Source organism: Schistocerca serialis, chromosome 4, assembly GCF_023864345.2.
Source record: "Schistocerca serialis cubense isolate TAMUIC-IGC-003099 chromosome 4, iqSchSeri2.2, whole genome shotgun sequence".
In the NCBI taxonomy this organism is placed as follows: Eukaryota; Metazoa; Arthropoda; class Insecta; order Orthoptera; family Acrididae; genus Schistocerca; species Schistocerca serialis.
In genome coordinates this window covers 654,890,932-654,912,962 of record NC_064641.1, presented here as the reverse complement: position 1 = coordinate 654,912,962, position 22,031 = coordinate 654,890,932, and the positions used below count along the sequence as shown (strand labels likewise).

At 43.7% G+C, this 22,031-nt stretch overlaps 1 protein-coding gene across 1 annotated transcript in view; it reads left to right on the top strand.

Moving 5' to 3' along the window:
* LOC126474665 (octopamine receptor beta-2R-like) overlaps window positions 1-22,031 on the top strand; it is a 170,875-nt gene that overhangs the window by 43,727 nt on the left and 105,117 nt on the right. The gene's annotated exons all lie outside the window — the stretch shown is intronic.

Here is a 22,031-nt window from a genome sequence, read left to right as displayed (position 1 = left end):
GCATCGCAAACCACTGTCCCTCCGTCAGGTGGAGTTATCGCAAGACCTTCGTCCTACTTTACCAAATGAAAAAATTCACGTAAGTCTGGTATGTTCATGAGTTAGTTATTATAAGTGTCAAATCTTGTGCAAAAATGTTGACTTTGAGAACTGACAGCTGCTACAAAGCGATTTCGGACCGACTGTACTGCTAGGTGAAATTCATCTGAACTTCTTGCTGAAGAGGCCCGCCTATTCTTGTACATAACTCTTTTTTTTTTTTTTTAGTTTTTACTCATTTCTTTGCCCCGATGTATTTTGTTTGGTGAGGCTTCACATCATTTTGTGTTCCCGAACAACCAATACAATGATCTCCAAATGTCCTACTAATGGCCGGATCACCTGTCATGTTGGTACGACATGGGTTACCTTGTGTCCTGTGGAATATCTCCCATTACCTGCTTTAGTATATCTCAAAGTAATACACCTTTGGATATTCAGAGCCCCATCAATAAAACAGAGACAAGTGGTGCAATTCTTGAAAAGCACACAAAACACGTGACAGAATTAGGTTGTTGTTCATCCATTTCCCTCAGGCAGCGTGCCTGATTAGTTCACAAAGTTGGGTCTGTGTTGGAACGACTACTCTGTCACCGTTGCCTAGGAAACGCCCACGTGTAAATCATACACTCTTTGTGTAGGCTCTAAGAAACGGCTGCTAGAATCATATAGTAACTGTACAAGTTACCACGGCAAGTTACCACGGGTGTGTAGGAAAGACAGAGTAGTATCAGTTCTCAGACCGACGAAAGATCCATTCGATCCAAAAAATTACAGACCTTTCCCACTGTTACGTCACACTTGAAAGACTACTACTCATTCCAGAGAAAGCTGGCTTCCTTGCTTGCTCCTCACGGGCCACGCCTGTGATTCAGGACATTTGACATGGATATGAGAATCATAAAGTCACAGGTATGGCCTTTATAGACTTATCAGCTGCACATAACGTGACACGGGTAATCGTCGCATACTCTTACGTAAACTGTGTAACACTACAAAGAATTGGGAGATGACTCAAGTTGTTGGCAATCTTCTTCAATATCGCATACTCTTGCCGAATTTCAAGGTCAGAGTAATCGATGGATGAAAGGAAAGAACTGCTTACCGCAAGGCAGTGCTCTTAACCCACTTCTCTTCAATATTTATACGAACGAGTGGCCCCTTCCAGATGGTACCAGAAGGTCCATGTACACGAATGATGGACTTGTTTTCTCTCAGACAACACACTTTGTAGAATAAAAGCTATCACAAGCCGTATCTGAAGTAACCGACTACCACAGAGAAAACCAAATGAAACCTAACCCATCAAAAACTCCACCATGCCCCTTCCATCTAAAGAACAAGCAGGCTTCAATGAAATTCAAAGTAGCTTGAAAGGATTTTGAGCTAGACCACTGCCCAACATGTCAGTTTTTAGATGTAACAATAAATCGCACTCTCTCGTAGGAAAGCTACTCCATGTACATCAAACAGAAAAAGTCAGAAATAACATCCCTCGTAAATCTTCTGAGACCTGCCCCTCAAAACATGAGGTCTAGTAGGAATTTCCTCCATACAACAGAAAACATAGCGAATCTCTTCAGACTATAAGGTTAAGATTAGGGAGGAGAGGAAATCTCTCTCCATGACACGAAGTAGGTAGAAATCACTACAGCCCATCTAGGCTAGCGAATGTGGCATAGATCAATCCACAGTCCTCTTCACGAACTGCGGCAAGTTCCCTTGGAGATGCGCAATGAAGGACTTGATGATCGCAACACTAATGACCGTAATTTCGCGAAACTATGGTCAGACTCTGCTTGTTGTCTATTATAAGTTTTGACATTAAGAAACCCTATCTAATGCCGTGTAACACACTTTACTTTTATATCATCGTCTGCTTCTGATTCCGCTGACAAGTAGCGCATATTACGATGGTTGATTTGGACACGTTTTGTACATGATGTTTCATCCGTGAACCAAAAGTAACACAGAGAGGCCACATCACTTTAGAATCATCGTAGACACTATTCAGAGATCCAACCGATTTTTTAAGTCATTTCCATGAAGTCGCTAATAGAGCGAAATGTGGGAAGGACGCTTAATGCTTTGGGATGCAGTATTCGCACAGCACTCCTTCAGCTGATCCCACAAGCACATTCAAGCTATCTCGTTGCGACATTTGTACTGAGTGCTACTTCTTCTGATCTGTAAGGTGCATTGCTCTCTTCCCATTTCTTATGCCTCACCCTTGCAGCTGCTTCTAAATATATTCTAATGTTCGCCAAGAGAACTTGAGAGCACGGAATTATCAGGATACTTTTTAGCACTACTTCTCCGTTTGGCGACATTCACCATAAATAAAAAAAAACATATCCACTTTTTTCGACTGTCGTGTACAATGAAAAAGTCCTAATAGCTACAGGAGCAAGTTGTCTAATTGATACCACAGAAAAACAGAGACCGATGGGCTTCAGTCGCAATGGTGAACGCACCAACCGAACTTGAACTACGTGTTTGCTTACATTTGTACCCTTAACAGACGTTTGTGGGATGGCAAGAGGGTGATTTCTGGCGCTCTTCTGCTGTTCTTATTTGATCAACTCGCTGAAGTTCTCTCTGAAAGCTCTTAACAACACCACAGAAAGAAATATACAGAGTATAATTTCTAACTGTTCACAACGTAACTCAGTGCTGCAGGGGAAATCGACACGAGCAGTATGATGTGGGAAACTTATGGTCTGTGAAGCCGAAAAGAAACAGACTCTAAGTGGCCTACAAAAACCATTTATACTTCAGCGAATGCATGCCGCGTGTGATTTTCAATATCCTCTATCTCTCTTACGCCACCGCCTCAGTCGTGAACTTAAAAACTGTAAAGATTACATTTGTCTAAATTTAAACACGTAAATTTGTGAATTTTAATAGTGTAAAACCGACAAATCGCATTGTTTATCTGGCCTTGTTACTGTATGACGACATCTAACAGTTCAGTTTAGGTCGAATTGGAAAAGTAATTAGTTGGACATGCACAAAAGGCTTTTCCTTTCATTACCTTCATAAGGAAGGTTAACTCAGAAATGTTAACAAAAGCCGCTGGCATAAGAGGCAGAGAGGATATTAAAAATACCACAAGTCGCGCATGCGCTGTGGCGTTGTGTCTTTTGGTAGACAGGTTGAGGCTGTTTCACGTTAAAAGTGAGTTGCGCACGTCAGAAAATTCCCCATATTGTCTACTGAATTAAAGCGTAAACTGCAGCTCGATGTATTTACCCGTTATGTGTAATTTTCAGTGGCCTGTCTTAGCTGCTTCACCCTGCAAAGTCCAGACCACAGTGGCACCCCTTTCATACACACCTCAGAGAAAGAGGACTAAATATATATGTTAACAAAGACCATCATTCTTATGCACTTGGCCTCCAGTGGTTTTTATCGGAAACACGCGGTAACGTTTCAGTAAACAAGTACAGTGGTCACTACGGAAAACTCATAGCACTGTTAACGATTTCAAGATAGTTGTGCAAATACTATCAAGCAGTTCAATGTGCCCTCGTGAAAAACCACGATAGGAACTCGTGACCAGCCAACCGAAGCGCACTCAGTCCCCGGTGCAATAATGTTGTGGTACAGTAAGACTTACTGAAAGAAAACAAAGTGATCATTTCTTTCTTTTGCTAGGAAGTTTTTTCTAGAAGTTTACGTGCGATAAATTTCTGTTGGCAACTACTTTGAGGGCATCGAGCGCTATTTAAACATTTATTTGACTCATCATACATTTTTGATGCGTGTCATTTTATCGATTACGCTAGGTAACCGAACCGTCATTTGGCTTTTATCATAGACATTAACTATAACGTACACATGTATCATCGCTGGTCAGAGTACGAGGGCGAGGTCAGTCACAATTCTGCAGCTGGTGATCGACTATGTTGCGAAAGCAAACGATATGTTAACCTTTGGGATTTTCAAAAGGCGTTGTGAAGCTTTAAAGTAAGGGTCTCCCCATTATGTCACCCCAGTAGGAAGCGTTTATGTACGAGAATAAAATTGAATTGTACACTCCTGGAAATGGAAAAAAGAACACATTGACACCGGTGTGTCAGACCCACCATACTTGCTCCGGACACTGCGAGAGGGCTGTACAAGCAATGATCACACGCACGGCACAGCGGACACACCAGGAACCGCGGTGTTGGCCGTCGAATGGCGCTAGCTGCGCAGCATTTGTGCACCGCCGCCGTCAGTGTCAGCCAGTTTGCCGTGGCATACGGAGCTCCATCGCAGTCTTTAACACTGGTAGCATGCCGCGACAGCGTGGACGTGAACCGTATGTGCAGTTGACGGACTTTGAGCGAGGGCGTATAGTGGGCATGCGGGAGGCCGGGTGGACGTACCGCCGAATTGCTCAACACGTGGGGCGTGAGGTCTCCACAGTACATCGATGTTGTCGCCAGTGGTCGGCGGAAGGTGCACGTGCCCGTCGACCTGGGACCGGACCGCACCGACGCACGGATGCACGCCAAGACCGTAGGATCCTACGCAGTGCCGTAGGGGACCGCACCGCCACTTCCCAGCAAATTAGGGACACTGTTGCTCCTGGGGTATCGGCGAGGACCATTCGCAACCGTCTCCATGAAGCTGGGCTACGGTCCCGCACACCGTTAGGCCGTCTTCCGCTCACGCCCCAACATCGTGCAGCCCGCCTCCAGTGGTGTCGCGACAGGCGTGAATGGAGGGACGAATGGAGACGTGTCGTCTTCAGCGATGAGAGTCGCTTCTGCCTTGGTGCCAATGATGGTCGTATGCGTGTTTGGCGCCGTGCAGGTGAGCGCCACAATCAGGACTGCATACGACCGAGGCACACAGGGCCAATACCTGGCGTCATGGTGTGGGGAGCGATCTCCTACACTGGCCGTACACCACTGGTGATCGTCGAGGGGACTGAATAGTGCACGGTACATCCAAACCGTCATCGAACCCATCGTTCTACCATTCCTAGACCGGCAAGGGAACTTGCTGTTCCAACAGGACAATGCACGTCCGCATGTATCCCGTGCCACCCAACGTGCTCTAGAAGGTGTAAGTCAACTACCCTGGCCAGCAAGATCTCCGGATCTGTCCCCCATTGAGCATGTTTGGGACTGGATGAAGCGTCGTCTCACGCGGTCTGCACGTCCAGCACGAACGCTGGTCCAACTGAGGCGCCAGGTGGAAATGGCATGGCAAGCCGTTCCACAGGACTACATCCAGCATCTCTACGATCGTCTCCATGGGAGAATAGCAGCCTGCATTGCTGCGAAAGGTGGATATACACTGTACTAGTGCCGACATTGTGCATGCTCTGTTGCCTGTGTCTATGTGCCTGTGGTTCTGTCAGTGTGATCATGTGATGTATCTGACCCCAGGAATGTGTCAATAAAGTTTCCCCTTCCTGGGACAATGAATTCACCTATCCGCCAAAGAATTAGTGTTTCAAAAAGAGTAAACCGCCACATGACCGTGTATTATTATATTTATCTTTTGTAACGCCCAGATTTTGGTTTTTGCGCCATTGTCAAGTACAATATTTAAAGTTAACTTTGCATTGTAATTCGGAATAACACAGGCACTACAATATCGTATTTATATGCCGACACCGGGCAAGCGACATCCAAATATAACGTCTGACCTGTATGGGAGTATATACAATGGACGTACGAGTACAGCTTGAGACACATAGTTGATAACATTTGGAAGTTAAGGTCTGACCGTGCGGTAACCGGGAAGTCTGAGTTCGCGTCCGACAGAAATTTTCACTGTCATCATTTCTTTCCACAACTGATGGTTCACAATTGCGAATACATTTAATGTATTTCATTGCGGCTGTAGTCGCCGTAGTGCCTGCATGTCGAAAGGAACTTTGCATCATAATTCGGAATAACAGGGGCACTGTAATATCGTTTATGTGTACCTCTTCATTTGAGCTCCGTGAAAAACTTTTTTGATGAAATTATCAAAGATTAAATGTGAGACGTCACAATGTTGCCTCCGGCATTGATTCACTCTTGCAGATTCTTTGTCAATATTTATAAATATTACACTTATATAACTGATTAGGTTATTACTTTTCCTGAGTATGTCGAATAAGTTACACAATTTCTAACAACCTTATGTATTTTTCTTAATACAAAAATAACGAAGTAGGTCTCTACTTGTCTACTCAGCGTATTTTTACTATCTGGTTATTCTACACATAATTTTTCTGGAAGGGGGATAAAGATAAAGTAATGGCGAAAAGGGAACTCAGGGAGGAGATAACCATCGTGTTCGAGTTAGGACAAAATATTAGTCACCACTACCACCACCATCACCACAAGGATTAGGCCTGTACTCATCGGTTAACTGCTGCTTTTAGGGCCTCACGAACAGCGATATCTGACCCGTGAGACAGGCACTCGCTCTGTCGCCTATCCCCCCAGCCTTTATTGCCGGTAGAAGAAGACGACACAGCTGCTCCTTTGTTCAAACAGCCCATCTGGCATCACGAGGCAGATTGGGGCCAGTTACAGACGGGGCTAAATCAGAAAAATCCGAGGAGGTACCGGAAATCGAACTCGAGTCTTTCACACCGAAGGCAGCGACGCTAACCGTTTGTCTATGGAGTATACCAAATTATTAGTTACGACCTTACCAGCAGGCACTGGTCGTTTCGGAGCGCTGTGGAGGATGTAGAACTGTTTCGTGTAGCCATGCGTCCCTCCCCCACTCTCTTAAGACGGGGCTGTAAAGTTTCTGTATGTCCATCTTCGCACAGACGGTTGCAGGACCACGTCTGTTCAGAACAGTATGTGAAATCAAACCCCTCTCAGCCGTCCAGATTGTTATTTTATTGGATAACAGTTTCGGCGATGTTGTTGTGGTCTTCAGTCAAGAGAATGGTTTGATGCAGCTCACAATGCTACTCTAGCCTGTGCAAGCTTCTTCATCTCACAGTACCTACTGCACCCTACATCCTTCTGAATCTGCTTAGTGTATTCATCTCTTGGTCTCCCTCTACGATTTTTACCCTCCTCGCTGCCCTCCAATACTAAATTGGTGATCCCTTAATGACTCACAATATGTCCTACTAACCGATCCCTTCTTCTAGTCAAGTTGTGCCACAAATTTCTCTTCTCTCCAATTCTATTCAATACCTCCTCATTAGCTATGTGAGCTACCCATCTAATCTTCAGCATTCTTCTGTAGCACTACATCTCGAAAGCTTCTATTCTCTTCTTATCTAAACTGTTTATCGTCCTCGTTTCACTCCCATACATGGCTACAATCCATACAAATACTTTCAGAAACGACTTCCTGACACTTAAATCTATACTCGATGTTAACAAACTTCCCTTCTTCAGAAATGATTTCCTTGCCATTGCCAGTCCACATTTTATATCCTTTCTATTTCGAACATGATCAGTTATTTTACTCCCTAAATAGCAAAACTCATTTACTACTTTAAGCGTCTCATTTCCTAATCTAATTCCCTCAGCATTACCCGATTTAATTCGACTACATTCCATTATCCTCGTTTTGCTTTTGTTGATGTTCATCTAATATCCTTCTTTGAAGACACTGTCCATTCCATTCAGCTGCTCTTCTAGATACTTCGCTGTCTCTGACAGAATTACAATGTCATCGGCGAACCTCAAAGTTTTCATTTCTTCTCCATAGATTTTAATTCCTACTCCGAATTCTTTGCCGGCCGCGGTGGTCTAGCGGTTCTAGGTGATCACTCCGGAGCCGCACGAGTGCTACGGTCGCAGGTTCGAATCCTGCCTCGGGCATGGATGTGTGTGATGTCCTTAGGTTAGTTAGGTTTAAGTAGTTCTAATTTCTAGGGGACTGATGACCATAGATGTTAAGTCCCATAGTGCTCAGAGCCATTTGAACCGAATTCTTCTTTTGTTTCCTTTACTACTTGCTCAATATACAGACTGAATAACATCGGGGATAGGCTACAAACCTGTCTCACTCCCTTCCCAACCACTGCTTCCCTTCCGTGCTCCTCTACCCTTATAACTGCCATATGGTTTCTGTACAAATTGTAAATAACCTTTCGCTCCCTGTATTTTACCCCTGCCACCTTCAAAATTGGAAAGAGAGTATTCCAGTCAACATTGTCAAACGCTTTCTCTAAGTCTACAAATGCTAGGAACGTCGGTTTGCCTTTCCTTAATCTATCTTCTAAGACAAGTCGTAGGCTCAGTATTGCCTCACGTGTTCCAGTATTTTTACGGAATCCAAACTGATCTTCCCCGAGGTCAGCTTCTACCAGTACAGAATTCGCGTTAGTATTTTGCAGCCGTGGCTTATTAAACTGATAATTCGGTAATTTTCACATCTGCCAACACCTGCTTTCTTTGGGATTGGAATTATTATATTCTCCTTGAAGTCTGAGGGTATATCCCCTGTCTCATTCATCTTGCTCACCAGATGGTAGCGTTTTGACAGTGCTGGCTCTCCGAAGGCTTACTTCAAATGGAATGTTGTCTACTCCTGGGGCCTTGTTTCGCCTCAGGTCTTTCAGTGCTCTGTCAAACTCTTCACGAGGTATCATATCTCCCATTTCATCTTCATCTACATCCTCTTCCATTTCCATGATATTGTCTTCAAGAACACTGCCCTTGTATAGGACCTCTACATACTCCTTCCACCATTCTGCTTTCCCTTCTTTACTTAGAACTGGGTTTCCATCTGGGCTCTTGATATTCATGCAAGTGGTTCTCTTTTCTCCAAATGTCTCTTTAAGTTTCCTGTAGGCAGTATCTAGCTTTCGGCGATATATTACATCTTTCCAGGCTCCCTGACCGTAGCTCTGCGGATACCAGGCATTGAATCCTGGCTCCTATTTTGACTGGACGAAAGGTGGGAATCCTCCTAAACGCCTGGTTAGACACTGGACTCGCATTCGGGAGGACGACGGTTCAATCCCGCGTCCGGGCATCCTGATTTAGGTTTTCCGTGATTTCCCTAAATCACTCCAGGCAAATGCCGGGATGGTTCCTCTGAAAGGGCACGGCAGACTTCCTTCCCCATCCTTCCCTAATCCGATGAGACCGATGACCACGCTGTCTGGTCTCCTTCCCCAAAACCAACCAACCAACCATCCTAAACGCCGGTCAGGGGGCACGAAAACATGGCGTAATATACCACCGACACTGGTAGAACAATAAAATAACCATAAAGCTACACATGTTCAATGAACCACATAACACGAAACTGGACAGTACCCCTCAGGAGGAGAGTAGTGTGGTCCGACTAGTCCCAATTTTGTCTCTTTTCATAAAATGTAAGTCGACAAGTGCGCTGGCGGCGCTATAAGGCATTTAACATCCAGTGTCTGGATATTGTACCAGGGTGTCAACAAATAAGTCACAAACTGGAGTACACACATCACAGTAACGTCTACCAGCGTGAAATTTATTTTCCTTTGCGACATACTCCTCCTATAAATGTAAACACTTATCCCATCGTTCGACAAGGCTTTGAAAGTCTGCAATATAGAATTCTTAAGGCAGCGTTCGCATATAACGAATGACTTCTCGGGATATAACAAGTGTATTTGTTCCTTAACTTGCCACAACCCACAAGACCAATGGGTCCTTGAGGTAGCGAAATACCGCTAGACGTGGAAATAATATGCCGGGCTGCCAAGACTCTGCTTGTTTGTGACTTTTTCTTGTCCTTTGCTCAATCCAATGAAACACAAATTTCTAGGGAATACAGTTCTAATCATATACAGGAAGGATTACGTTATGGGCGTGCTCTGTGGACAGTCCCCCAGCTCAGAAAAATCACGTTGTTCTAGTCGGTTACACACTGATGGCACACATGCCATCTTCGTCTGACTTCAGATCGTTAACCATTGTCCACGGAATACTGTGTATCGGCGATCTTCCGAGCGCATGTGCCACTTTCTAGACATGTATAGGCGGGAAATTCAGAACGATAAGCGGTATGCTGCTTATTTACTTACTCGTCCTCGTAGTTCAGGGTGAAGATTTTGGGGACGGGACAAAAACCAGGATGTTTATTTCATCATTCTCGGTGATCAAGTGTTTTTTTGTGTGTTTGTCGTTATGACAGTCCGAAGACCACTGCTAATGGCGAAGTAGCAAAGCAGGAAATAATCTCTGAGTCGTGAATAAGTAAATATCATTTAAACAAAAATTAATTTTTGAGTTAAATTCCCACAACTATCACCTCTGTATGGTTAATTCCGAAACCTCCCACTTCTGTAGAATATCAGGAAGTAATCCTTCAGAAAACTCCCAAGTATTTCGCGTTGAATGCCAGCAATCGTAACTTTCACCGATCAGTGATATCTGTAACCTCTTATTTAGCATCGCTATTTCATTTTACTTTCAGACCAATAGCAACTCATTTAGCACGCATTCTTACTATGGGAATTTCAAGTTTTTTGCGAAATTCAACATAAATCACAACGCTAACATCTTATAAGATCTTCAAAGTATGAACCAACTTTATTACTCGAGGTATGCAGGGTTTTAAGCTGCCGTTACCGCTGTCGTGTTACGCAATCCCCAGTGTTATATACATGGCCATCATAAACCACACGCGTGATTTTTATATTCCCTCCCTTATTAAGGGCAAAGCGATAGTTATACAGAAAAAATTAACTGTAACTTTTTGTATGAAATTAAATGAAATTTTGTGCTGGGGTACGTTTTAGCCAGAGACAGTACTTCTCGAACTATCCAAGAAAATTGTACAAAAGTGACCTTCAAACGCACCTCCATTCCCACACTCAGCCCCCATCGGTCAGGACTTCCGGATGTTGTTCTTGGCGGTCCCTCCTACAGCTGTACAAATATTTGCGACTGCACGAATTATTTCCCACATTCGACCGTTTTGGTCTTCATTGACTGGCCTTATTACGCCACCGTCTTAGTCGAGCAATTGCAAACTGTAAAATTGACGTTTGTGTAAATTTTACCAAGCAGTTTTGTGAATTTCCACAGCATCGTTGTATTCGTCAGGCCTTCTGACAACGAAACTACTGTACTTCTCGGGATTAAATATGGATGGGCTGGTTCAAATGGCTCTGAGCACTATGGGACTTAACATCTGAGGCCATCAGTCCCCTAGAACTTGGAACTACTTAAACCTAACTAACCTAAGGACAGCACACACACATCCATGCTCGAGGCAGGAATCGAACCTGCGACCGTAGAGGTCGCGCGGTTCCAGACTGAAGCGCCTAGAACCGCTCGGCCACACTGGCCGGCTTAAGTATGGATCGAATTGTCGTCGTAATTAGATTTGGCGTAACATTTGCCAACGTCATTTTTCTTTCATTACCCTCAACGGCAGCTTCAATTATTAGTGTTAACCTAGCAGCCGTCTATGCTAGTAACCTTATGGCCCAACCAAGAGAAACAAAATATTCGAATATCTGGAGTACTTCATGTAGTCAGAAATTCTTGTACAATGGTACACAGTAGAAATCCTCATTGGTGAGGGATGAGTGTGGGGCTGAGTAATTTTTTGTGCGCTGTGAATGTAGAATCTTTACGGACAACTTTCAAAGTAACGATCACAAATAAAAAAAAGACCAGTTGCTGCTTTTAGTTAGGAGAACGTTAGAGCAGCACTTCTAGACTGAGAATACCTAGCATCATTTGTACCCACGCTGTTTTATGATGGACATGGGAATTTAGAAGGCGATATAACATAGTTTCAGATACAATGCAGATAATTTTTCATCATGAAAGTACTGATTGTATGCCAGGCATAAAATTATAAATGTCTACAAGTGAGCTCCGCTCAAAAGCGACAAAAGTATAAAGAGTTAAAGACGAATCGAAACAAAGGGATTTCACATTCATGAAGGACCGCATTATCTCTACCAGTCATCTTCCTTTGCTCGTCTAGAAGTAAGATGTAGCCTGCGTTTCCGTCAGTTTCGTAACGAAATTTCCCCCTGTCATGTGTACACGAAGAATATCATGCACTTCTCACTCATTGTATCACATGCCGCGTGGCACAGTAAGCACACGAAGGAAACAGAGCTACTAGGTATTCTATCGAAACGATCCCGGTGTAAAATCACTCGCAGTGTGTGTGTGTGGAAGAAGTGGCCCGTCATTCTTTCTGTGCTCCCCATTTGGCGAAAGCCTTACCCCCACCCCCAGTTCCGCTGCAGGGATCACCCGTCGAATGCAATTCCAGCATCGCATTCTGCGCCGCGGGACCTAAATCCACAGGCGGACTGAATGGCTTACAGGGTTCCGCTCCTGACAGAGGACAGTTGCAGAGCGCTCTACCCTCCTCCGCAGAGTCACTTTTTCATCTGAGCAAGAAAAATTGCGCGCTCGAGGGAGTACATCACAGCATGTGACTTCGGCGCAGTAGTAGCAGAGACTCTACTTGTGAAAGACGTTACCAGTAACATCACCATTAGATGAAGTATTTTTTTTCTTTCCTACCGTTGAGCCGTAATAAACGGCGTTAGCTTCACACGCTTCGTCTTCTAACAGACAGCTTCATCTGCAGCTGCCTTGGTGAAAAGCAGATCAACCACAACCCTTGGGTAAGGAAGAAACTCGACTACTATCGGATATGTAAACTTTTTCGAAATTTTTATGTTTTCTGAACGTTATATTGGGACATTCTTTACCCTGAGCAGCAATATTATGCATTACCTAATTTATACTGATATATACTGGCGGAAAGTTGTTTCCAAAAATGTTCAGAAGTTCTTTACGAATTCACTTCAGATTTTTACACGATATTCTAATAAACTTACGGACGGACATACGCTATAACTATTTTACTGTATAGGTATATAATATACTTAGAAAGGGGAAAAGTGTTTAGCAAAAACCTCGAAAACGTCTTGTCCGATTTACTCCATATTTTTACACCTTATTCTAATAAACATTCGGATGGAGAGAGTCTAGGGTTGTTCACGAACAAAGTTGCAAAATAAAGAATAAAAAAAGCAAAGGAAAGAAAAAAGAAGGGGGAGAGAGAGAGATTGCAAGAACATTTCATTTGTCTTGTCAGTCAGGATGGTCAGGAATAGATTTGAGTTGGAGGTTGTTCTGGGATGGCGGTAGACATTCCGCGAGGTAGTTTGTTGTTTTATCTTATCTAGTTTAATCTTCGGGAAAAATATAGTATTTCTATTTAAGTAATTTTCAGTCGGAATGATAACTATAACCCTCATAACTTTGTATGTGAATACAAACTGATTGGTGTACCAGTGATGAAAGAGAGCTTTTCTAGTCGCTGGACCTGTTAAGACAGTAGCCTTAGTAACGTTAGGACCCCTAGTTTTCGTGTCATAAATATTCCTGAACCGTGATTTATCTTCAGAGAGTATTCATAAGAATTTACACTCCTGGAAATTGAAATAAGAACACCGTGAATTCATTGTCCCAGGAAGGGGAAACTTTATTGACACATTCCTGGGGTCAGATACATCACATGATCACACTGACAGAACAACAGGCACATAGACACAGGCAACAGAGCATGCACAATGTCGCCACTAGTACAGTGTATATCCACCTTTCGCAGCAATGCAGGCTGCTATTCTCCCATGGAGACGATCGTAGAGATGCTGCATGTAGTCCTGTGGAACGGCTTGCCATGCCATTTCCACCTGGCGCTTCAGTCGGACCAGCGTTCGTGCTGGACGTGCAGACCGCGTGAGACGACGCTTCATCCAGTCCCAAACATGCTCAATGGGGGACAGATCCGGAGATCTTGCTGGCCAGGGTAGTTGACTTACACCTTCTAAAGCACGTTGAGTGGCACGGGATACATGCGGACGTGCATTGTCCTGTTGGAACAGCAAGTTCCCTTGCCGGTCTAGGAATGGTAGAACGATGGGTTCGATGACGGTTTGGATGTACCGTGCAATATTCAGTGTCCCCTCGACGATCACCAGTGGTGTACGACCAGTGTAGGAGATCGCTCCCCACACCATGATGCCGGGTGTTGGCCCTGTGTGCCTCGGTCGTATGCAGTCCTGATTGTGGCGCTCACCTGCACGGCGCCAAACACGCATACGACCATCATTGGCACCAAGGCAGAAGCGACTCTCATCGCTGAAGACGACACGTCTCCATTCGTCCCTCCATTCACGCCTGTCGCGACACCACTGGAGGCGGGCTGCACGATGTTGGGGCGTGAGCGGAAGACGGCCTAACGGTGTGCGGGACCGTAGCCCAGCTTCATGGAGACGGTTGCGAATGGTCCTCGCCGATACCCCAGGAGCAACAGTGTCCCTAATTTGCTGGGAAGTGGCGGTGCGGTCCCCTACGGCACTGCGTAGGATCCTACGGTCTTGGCGTGCATCCGTGCGTCGGTGCGGTCCGGTCCCAGGTCGACGGGCACGTGCACCTTCCGCCGACCACTGGCGACAACATCGATGTACTGTGGAGACCTCACGCCCCACGTGTTGAGCAATTCGGCGGTACGTCTACCCGGCCTCCCGCATGCCCACATACGCCCTCGCTCAAAGTCCGTCAACTGCACATACGGTTCACGTCCACGCTGTCGCGGCATGCTACCAGTGTTAAAGACTGCGATGGAGCTCCGTATGCCACGGCAAACTGGCTGACACTGACGGCGGCGGTGCACAAATGCTGCGCAGCTAGCGCCATTCGACGGCCAACACCGCGGTTCCGGGTGTGTCCGCTGTGCCGTGCGTGTGATCATTGCTTGTACAGCCCTCTCGCAGTGTCCGGAGCAAGTATGGTGGGTCTGACACACCGGTGTCAATGTGTTCTTTTTTCCATTTCCAGGAGTGTATTTTATTTACTAACGATTCATCAAGAACACAAACACATTTAATCACACTATGTAAGCCTGGAAGTAGTTGCCAGGGGGTAACTGATGAAATCATAAGCAAATTCCTTTTAACAAATGGGAAATTTATTCACTTTAATAGTGCCTAAAAGCTTTTTTTAAAAGAAACAGATTTAAAATTATAATCAGAAAGCACTCTCTAAATATCAAGTTACAATTTATTCAGAGGCAGAAAGAAACAAGTTTTGACTGTATGAGCTTTCAGGTAGAGAACCTTGCCGCTCCCTTTTGACACGGCCGTAGTTGCGACCACAATAGCCTCTGAAAGACTACACTGGTGCAAATCTGCAACACACCAGATTACTTTAAACTAAAGGTTTTAACAATTTACACAAGCACACAAACTATGCACCCCCGTAGGAGGGATGGAAATGGTACAAAACACTAAAAATTAAAATATTAACTTTGCCACCGAAGGTGCAACTTGATTTTAACTTCTAAGAAAAGTCTTACGATGAAAGGGTGGCAACTTTATATGTTAAAATGATCATTTAAATAAAAGCCCATGAAATGTAATCTTATATAAAATTCTACAAGGTTGGCCAAACAAGTTAAGATACTCTACAGTACACAGATACCGCCTCTCAAGATTATAGGCATGATCAAACCATATTTCAGGAATTAGGCCGTTACACTCCAAGCAATAAATTCGTTAACACACCAAATCCGACAAACATGACAGAGGCAGCTACTAACGTACGGTAGATTGATAGTGAGACTACCGAACAACCCGAACCGCAGGTTGCTCTAACCCGCCCCTACTCCACAAGGGAGAAACGGGCCACCCAATTTATAAACAACCACCTTCCCGCGGGTGGGCAAACGGAGAAGAGTGGTGGGACGACCCCAAAGCAAAACTGCTGGTGACCTCACCAAGAAAACAAGTAGAATTTAGCAAGAGTAAATCAAACAACATATAACCAATCACTTAACTTCTAATAAACTGCGATTTCTCGAGAAGACCTGGCGCAGCACCCCCAGATCGCTCTCCCGAACAGTCCGCTGCCAGCCGCTTCAACGGACGCAGGAAGGCGCGCCAATCTCCCGTCTCACGGCGTCGCTGCTCAATGGTTCAAATGGCTCTAGGCACTATGGGACTTAACATCTGTGGTCATCAGTCCCCTACAACTTAGAGCTACTTAAACCTAACTAACCTAAGGACATCACACACATCCATGCCGGAGGCAGGATTCGAACCTGCGACCGTAGCAGTCGCGCAGTTCCAGACTGAGCGCCTAGAACCGCTAGACCACCGCGGCCGGCCGTCGCAGCTCGCACCGGCCAGACTGATGTCGTGGGTTGACTCCTGTTGCCCTCGTGTCGACCGCGAAGTCACTACCCCTCGCTATACGCCGCGGCCCACTGGACTCACGTGGCGACCTCGTATGCGCCGACGCTCAAGACGAACCTGTCATCTTGTGTCTCAGTGCGCGACCGACCAACCGAACGATCCAACCACCAACGGCCATTGCATGAGCAAACTCGAGCAGACTGGCGGCCTAACTCGCAGACTCAGATGGAGGAACTAAGCCCCGACCGGGCGACCACTCGCTGAGTTCTCTTACAGGCGGAGTGGAAAGACTCTCATTTTGCCGGCTTTAAAGGTTGATCCGAACGACAGACAGACACTAACTGCCTAACAAATAATGACGGGAGACAGACCCAGACTGACTGACTGGTGAGCTCATAGCGCGCCTTAAATGCACGTGAATGGGCAACCTTTCTCCTTTCCCACCAGAGGGAGACACCAAAACTGCGATTGCCCCAGCGGTGCCACCGCCAGAAACGGAGAGCGACTGCTTATTTTTACCACGGTTCGTTTTCTGTTAAAACCGTCTGTGAGGAAGAAAACGAAACCTCAAGTTTTCACGGGACAACACACTATTTTCTTTCTCGGAGTCGTTTTTGACAGAAGACGTGTACTTTATCGCTTACAAAAACAGTTCCATACTGTTGGAATATAGGGATTTATATTGTGTACAATCGTTGAAGTACGTTGCTCAAGAGGCATTTCGTTACTGTATTTGTTCGTAATTTCTATGCTGTTGTCTTGAATACCGAATACTGAAAAGGGGCTAAATCGCAGCGATTCCCTGAAATTTGCATCTTAAATCAATTCGTGTGGGTACGAAAGATTAGAAATTACTGTTATATATAATTTCCAACCACATCCAGCACATGCGAAAAGTTGCCGGGTTCGCTATTAGATTTATGAAACTCTAAGTTAAAAAAAATGTACTTTCGTTGGTTCTTTAATAGCTTTGTGTCTTTTGCATTAAAATCGTTTAAAAATGAGGATGATTGAATTGGACATGGGACTGTTAAGTGTACGAAACAAGTTTCTAGCTCAAAAATGTATTGTTGAATCGTAAATTGTTATATACCTAAACTTGTCCATCAGCTCACCTATTCTGTTAAAGAATCTACCAACTTAAAGGTAAAATCTACATTGTTAGGCCACGTTTCGAACCGTGCGCTAGTATCTCCTTCGGTTCATTTGTTGTACCCAGTTAGATGAACACTGTCACAGACCAGCGTCGCATTCACATATGAAAGGGAGTATTTTTATTCTGTTGAAGTGGGGCTGTCAGGTATAATTTTTCCGGCTACTACTTCCAAGCCATCATCATTGAATAGAAATCAAAACAAGCAGAGCAAGAGAAGAGACAATATGTATCAAAATATGATTGTCGTATCGCAAAAGATGACGGATATGAAAGAAAGGCTCAAGAGTGGAATTAAAATTCAAGGTGGAAGGATTTCAATAAGAATATTCACTGATGACATTGCTATCCTCAGTGAAACTGAAGAAGAATAAGAGGGTTTTCTCAATGGAATTAACATTCTAGTGAGTACAGAATATGGACGGTGAGTAAATCAAAGAAATACTAAAGTAATGAGAAGTACCAGAAATGAGAACAGCGAGATGCTTAGCATCAGGATTAGTGATCACGAAGTATATGAAGGAATTCTGCTACCTAGACAGCAAAATAACCTATGGCGGACGGAACAAGGAAGACATAAAAACCAGAGTAGTATAGGTAAAAATGGCATTCCTGACGAACAGAAGTCTACAAGTATCAAAAATAGGCCTTAAAATGAGGAAGAAATTTCTGAGAATATACGTTTGGAGTACAGGATTGTATGGTAATGAACCATGGACCGTTGGACAACCGGAAATGAACAGAATCGAATCATTTTAGATGTGGTGAGACAGAAGAAGACATTTCAGTTGTTCACAATAAATGTCAGCAGTGATGATTACACCTCGAGAAAGCAATTCATAGAACGTCGCACCTTTACTGTTCCATTAGATGTATAACATTATCCTTGGCTAATGCGTGCAGGCCTTTGTACAGGGAATTTCTGCCTTGTTTGGGCTCAACCATTCCTTTCTTTTCCTTTTACATTTCTCTTCACCAGCAGTGGTACAGGATAGGATTGGTCGGTCTTGTTCACGAGCCAACTGATGACATGAAAGCAGAGACGCACATATTGCCAGCGGCAAATTTTTGTGACTCCACGAACTTACACACCAACCTAATAGAGCTAACTGAATACTACCATTGTTACTGCTAATAATAATAAATACACTCATATCGAACTCACCACACTCACGTGAAGCAAACTTGTTTATGGTGTGGTTTTTTTATTTTTTATTTATTTTTATTTATTTATTTATTTATTTATTTATTCTTGTAGCAAATTCGTCTATCACATCTTCGTAGTCTCGTTATTGTGTTGTTTCAGAATTCATGGAGAGGACGGCAAGTCTGTTGACTCGATCCTGCTACACGGATGATACCTTTGAGGAGCGAGAAAAAGCATTCGGCCGAGTAGCTGATTACAGCGGGGGACAAAAATATACGTAGTGCAATCTCCAAATTAGGAAACAGCTCTTGAACGAAATTTTCACGCAACAAAGTGCCACATACAAAGTACCTAAGGAGCAGGTTTTTATTTCGTTGCTTCACGTATGCTTCAAAATGAAGAACCCCATCACTCAAAAATTCTTCCAAGTCGTCTTTGTAACGTTATGCAGCTTTCTGGCACATTCCAATAGTTCCATGTTATCTCTGTCAGGAAAATTACTTAGAACTCAACATTGTTATAAAACTCTTCCAAGGTTGTTTTTTTTATCTTTTTCATAGCATATATCAATATGCGTATAATAACCAGAAATATATTCACCCGAAAATATTCCTTTCCTTGAAGAGTGGTACCAAGTTTTGGTGTTCCACTTTCAGTTTTATTTACTTGTTTCTTTTTGTAGTTGCTTTGTACATATTTTCATTACTCCTCGATAAATGTATTACTTATTTATATTACTCTTTTCGATGCCAGCGTTTTCATATGCGTCGTACATAGAATTATTCTCTCTAACGTACTCAAGTAAAGAAACGTACCAGTTTATTACAATCCCAGTAGTGGTCTCAATAATTTATTTGTAGCGTTAAACCTCTTCAGTATCACTGACCAAAACGTTGTCACTGTCGCAGTTTCCAGACTCTGCAGACTACTCAGCGTTACAGTCACTGCATTTCTTACTGAAGCCTTTTGAGTTTCGTAATCGTGAATAATTTGCAAATTTGATATTATTATTTCTACCCAGTTAACATTGAGACTATAGCAGCCATCGTAACGCCCTGACTAGTGTTTTTCCCACAACCATTTCACAGAGACTGAACTATTTAATTGTGGATGCAAAATATTCCAGTGGCTATCGAATCAGAGAAGAAAGTGTAAATTTGTTGCGACAAACGGAAAAATTGAAGCCGTTTGAGGACAACGTGCTGCTACACACTATCTTACTAAATTAACGGAGTGAGCTGCGCAAGAAATATGCACAGCAAGAAGGGAGATTTATTTAACTGTAGCTTGGATACCGGACTAGGTACCAGTCATATTGCTTGTATTGTCCTATGATTGCCCCAGCATAAGTGAATCTCCAGACTGTATTTACTCAACAGATTTACTAACGAATCAATAAATTTATTAACGAGTCAACAATTTTTTATTTTATTTTTGCCCCGAGTTTCGGAAGAAACAGATAAATTCATCAACTGCGACATGGTCGCGTATACAAACAGTGATCCAATACTGTCAGATGTTCTTTATTCCAGTCTTTGATCACAATGAATTCTTTAAACGATGGCCGGTTTCAGTCCATAATAACAATCCCCAGATCTTTTTTACACCATGTCCTGATCTGAGGATGGTCATTAGTGACTGAAACCGGTCATCGTCTAAAGAATTTATATTGTGATCAAAGACTGGAATAAAAAACATTAAACAGATAAATCTTTCAACTGGAAATTCATCTTTCGACACGTACCTTATAACAAAAGGCAGCTGACCTACATATGTAGTAGGGAGGGGGGGTCGACTCTAATATGATGAAAAGTTATTTAGTTTCCTTCGAATTTTGCTATTACCTGTAGTGCCATCTCGAGATTTCCGCAATGTGTCGTCACAAACCCATAACTGCGGGCCCTGAAAGATAGATCTTGCATGTTAAAGTTTTTGAACAGAGCAACAACACATTTTAACACGCTTCTCCAGTATTTCTGTCTCAATCTGAGACGTTAGTTCCTTATTTATTCTCCCCTAAATCTGTCCTCTAGCTTTTAAAGTGACCACACATTTCCCATATTCAGCAGAAGTTTCGTGGGCAGTTAATCGGGACAGGGTGTTTTTCCAGTAATTAAACCCCTCATTCAGTTTTACAAACTGTGATTTCTATCAAGCAATAAACATGGGACACTAAAGACATTACTCTTCTTTTGAGAATACGGTATACTGAAAATAGCCTTTATTGCTTCTCGACATTCGCCAAGATTCTGGAAAACGAACCTTTGTTGATGTACATCGAGGATTCGGTATGAATTACCTAAATTAAAATCCATATTCTGTGCCACATAATCTAGTTTAGCGATATGATCACGAAGGAATTCATTTATTATCCAGTTCGCAAGATCGTTAGAAACCGAATCGCTATCACGATTCACTTTATATGTGTCATTTGTTTCAACTAAAATGATTGTTTCGGCGCTGTTATTACTGTCTCTAATATCGGAAATGCGTGACTCAGATAAACCACACGCTGCAGTGTTTTCGATACTGTGCAGGACGCAATAGCACTCCGCGTTATTACAGTCTCATGTTTGTAGACTCGAACTCGAGCTGGAACTAGCTGCCTGTGTTTGATTATGAAATAGCTCATCGATTTTTGCACTCTTTCTGACAATTTCCTCTTTCTTTATCCCCTTATCTTTCCCGAGTTTCCGTTATGGAGAACCACTTACTCTTCTCTGACTGTCTCTTATTTTAATTAATACTGGAATGTACACTGAAGAGCCAAAACATTACGACTACCTACTTAATTGCTTGTTTATCCGTCTTTGGGACGAAATGCGTCACTTATTCTTCGTATCAGGGACCCGACAGCTTATTGGTAGGTTTGTGGAGGTATGTAGCATTTGATGTTTACGCAAATATCATATAATTCGCGTAAATAATGGGCCGCCGATTTCCGTACGTGGTGATGGCGCCCGATAGCGATCCAAATGAGTTCCACAGAATTTACGTCAGCCGAATTTGGTGGCCGAGACATCAACGTGAGCTCACTATAATGCTCCTCAAACCACTGTAGAACGGTTCTGGCTCCGAGGCACCGGCAATTACGTTGTTGAAAGATGATATCGGTGTCAGGTAAGACATCAAGCATGAAGGGATGCAGGTGGTTGGCAGCTGTCAGCGTGTCTTCAATTACCACCGCAGGTCCCATGCAAACACTGGAGAATCTCTGACATAGCATAATACTGCTCCCACCAGCCTGCATCCGTGGCGAACTACACGTTTCGAGTCGCCGTTCACCTAGATGATGGCGTTTGTGGACTCGACCATCGGCCTAGTGTAGCAAAATTGTGATTCACCCGAAAAGCCGACACGTTTCCATTGATCGACGTTCGAATCCCGATGGTCCCGTGCCCACAGTAGTCGTAATTGAAGATGTCGTTGAGTCAACATGTGAACACGTAAGGGTGGTCTGCTGCAGCTCTCCACCTTCAACAACGTACAGTGAACGGTGTGCTCTGAAACACTTGCGCGTGCACCAGCAATGTGCTCTTTCGGCAGAGATACCACAT